Raw genomic sequence first — 3,877 nt, 5'->3', positions numbered from 1 at the left:
AGGCAGCCCGGGCAAATTTTCATCTTTTTGATAACTATTGACATATGAGATCATCTTGTCCTTCCTGCTAACTTTCATTTTCTGAAGTTTAATTTCAGCACTGTCTTTTTCAAGTTGTGATTTGCTTACTTATTTTTTTTTGTTCCTGCTAACTTTCATTTTCTGAAGTTTAATTTCAGCACTGTCTTTTTCAAGTTGTGATTTGCTTACTTATTTTTTTTTGTTATTTAGATATCATACTGCTCATCAATTTATGGTTTCTTTCTATAGTGAAGTGACTCTATTAGCAAGAAATCAGAATATTACTAACTGTAGTGTGATTTAGTTATCATATTGCTTAAACTTATTCATGATTTCTTCCCACAAGGTAGATTGAGCTGAAGGTAAAGGATCAGAAGAGTTGAAGTAGTGTGATTAGTTTCCTTTTTGCAATTTAATTTCTTGCAATTTAGTTATCATATTGCTTAAACTTATTCATGGTTTCTTCCCACAAGGTAGATTGAGCTGAAGGGTAAAGGACCAGAAGAGTTAAAGTAGTGTGACTAGTTTCTTTTATGCAATTTAATTTCTTGCCATTTAGATAGCATATTGCTTGACTTATTCATGATTACTTCCCACAAGGTAGATTGAGCTGAAGGGTAAAGGATCTGAAGAGTTTAAGTAGTGTGAATTAGTTGCTTTGTTTTTGGTTTGAGTTGCTTTAAGTTCAGTTTTTACTTTCTTTTCATTCAACAGCAAGGATACTGGGCCATTGTCATTAGTTCACTGTTTGATGCATTTACTTTCTCTTAAGAATTGATTTCAGTTTAGTTGTTTTAAAGCTTTCTTCTTGAGCACTTTCAAGTTTGAGAAAATCACTGTAGAAACCACCATCACCATCCATACTCCATACTTCACTTTCATTTTCACCATCACACATTAGGGAAAGATAAATCCCAAAACAAACTAAAAAACTCAAAAACGACAAAAGATTAAGGAAATGGTTATCTAGTACATATAGTACACTTCACTTCGTCAGTTTACGAACCCCGGATTGACATTTTAAATAGCAATTTAGATCACACTAAATTGACCAAACATTTTAGCGCCGTTGCCGGGGAAGTGAAATTAGGTAGCCAATTTCTAAAAAAAAAAACAAGAAAATTTCAAGGAAGGAAAATTGATAACCTCTCAAAGTATGCTCTCCTCTTGCACTTAGTGTGATCTGGAGGATCAGAAAAGAGAAAGTTATTGGTTTAATAGTTTCTTGAGTATGCTCTCTTCTTGCACCTAGAGTGACCTAGAAGATCAGAAAGAGAATTATTAGCCCGACTTGAAGAAAAATAAAAAAAAATGACATGCATAGAGCAAGAGATTCTAGGGGAAGGTTTTTAGCTAGAGCCAAGAGTTCGATTTTTACAACTCCATCTACTTCAAGGAATAGACAAGAGACACCTCCATCATCTCCAACTTACACTCCTAGCCCTAGGATTCCTGGAATGCAAGAGGCAGTAGTTGACTCTCCCACACCTTCCATCGAATCTGAATTAGAAAGAGATCCTTTCCTTCCTTCTACAGAGAGACAAATTGTAATTGAAGAAGTAGAATCATCTGAAGAAGAAGAGGGAGAAATTCCTTCTCGTTCACCCTTAGTAGAGGAACCAGAGGACTCTGAAGTCTCCAGGGAAACTACCATGACAGAGGAAGGAGCAAATGGATTTGGTAGAGGTAGAGGAGGAGGAGGAAATAATGGAGGAGGTAGAGGTAACATTGGGGGAAATAGGGATGGAGATAACTCATTCGGATTTCCTATAGTCGATGAGGACTCCCGAGCCACAATGAAAAACATCTCACCATCTGTCCTCCCAAACTTCCATGGGTTAAGAAATGAGGACCCTGAAACATTTCTATTTGAGTTTGTGGTCGTGTGTCGAACTTATGATTATCTGGAAGACTCTCAAAAACTCAAACTGTTTCCTTCAACATTGAAAGGAGCAGCCTTGAAATGGTTCATGGGATTACTCACTCAATCCATTAGGACTTGGAATGATATGAAACAAACATTTTTGGATAGGTACCTGGACTATTGTATGCCCACCAATCACAAGGATGAGGTATTAAAAATGGTACAAGGAGAAGATGAAAACTTGGAGGATTTACTTGAAAGATTTCAATACAACCTGAAAAGAGCAAAAATGAGTAACTTAGATGAGGAGACCTTGAAAGTCCTTCTATTAAAAGCCATTAGAGATGAATGGATAGATATTTTGAACATGATGGGAAAAGGAGACATATCTCAACTTCCACTTCATGATATAGCAGAGCTATGTGTCCATCTCTCAAGGGGGAAATCTAAAACTCAAAAAGGGCCTAGAGATCCTTCTCTCATCAGAGCAAACAAATCTGCAACTGGATCAGTAAGTAGGGCTGAGATTGGCAACATGCTTGATGAATTCAAGACTGACATCTTAGGGAGTCTTAGTGAGCAACTAGACACTCTTAAGATTCACAATAAGCAGAAAGCAGAAGCTGAGGCTTTGGCCATCTTTTGCCCAAAGTGTAGAAATAAACATGCTCTAAGGGAATGTCCCTTGGATGCAAAAGTTGTAGAAACATGTGTAATTTGTTCAGAGAATCATGAGACCAAGGATTGTCCTTCAATTCCTGGGTTCAAAGCTATCTTTCAAGAAGATCCAAATACAATCGAGTCTCTCTGTTTTGTTGCAAGGAGACCTTGGCAGGGGCAACAAAATCAAGGGTTTAACAACTCTATGAATTTTCAACCCCCACCAAATTGGAATCCTTGGCAACAACCTTGGTCCCAACCTCAAAATCCTTTTCAATCATGGGTACAAGGTATGCAAAATCCTTATGGGAGATTTGCTCAATTTTATCAATATCCTCCATCTTTTCAAAACCAACGAGCTCCACAACTTCCAAATCAAAACCCACAACTATCATTGCCATTTCCACAACAACAACAACCTTCTCAACAGAATCCAAATTCTCAACTCTTGCTTCCATTCCAACAAAAGTCAAATCAACTTCCTTCTCAGCCATTGCCAAACCCCAATAACAAAAACCCTCAAAATGCTTACATGATGGAAGGTCAACAATTTCCTGCCTATATGATTGTTCCTCTCAATGATGTACAACTCAGATCAGGTAGAGTCCTAGATAAGCCTTCTATAGATGCTCAAAAGCAAAGCATTTCTGAGGAAGATTCTCTTGAAGCCAATAAGGGTTCTGAAGCATCTCTTCAAAACCCAAGCACTCAAAAAGAAAAAGAAAAAGAGTTAACCCCCACAACTCCTATAGTTGAGCAACCTGCATCTTCATCCACACTTCCTTTTCCTGAAAGATTACAAATTGACAAAGGGGTGGAAAAACAAATCTTGTTGCCTGACTATGATTTTCTAAATGAATTGAAGAATGTCTGTATCAAGATTCCCTTGTTACAAGCCATTAAAGAGATTCCTATTCTAGCGAAAACAATAAAGGAGTTGAGTCTTAAAAGGCCAGGAAGGAAACCAAGAGATATAACAAGAATCCACCTGGTAGGAAAAATTGCAGATATCATGATGGGAAAAATTACTATGTAGAAGTATGTAGATCCCGGTAGTCCAATTGTCAAAACACATATCAATGGGATAGAAATACCAAATACTTTGATTGATTTAGGGGCCGCTATCAACATCATGAGTAGACAGACTATGGAACAGTTAAAACTTCCTAATCTTCTTTTTACACCTACTTTATTGCAACTTGTAGATCGATCAATTATTAAACTAGATGGTGTATTAGAAGACATTTCAGTCTCCTTAGACTCTTGGGAATATCCAGTGGATTTCATGATTTTAACTCCCAAGAGTAATCTAGGAGGACATCCTCTCATCTT

This window comes from Pinus tabuliformis, chromosome 2_1 (assembly GCF_031772625.1).
Source record: "Pinus tabuliformis cultivar Carrire ecotype Pingquan chromosome 2_1, CPIR1, whole genome shotgun sequence".
Classification (NCBI taxonomy): Eukaryota; Viridiplantae; Streptophyta; class Pinopsida; order Pinales; family Pinaceae; genus Pinus; species Pinus tabuliformis.
This window is presented reverse-complemented; position numbering follows the sequence as displayed.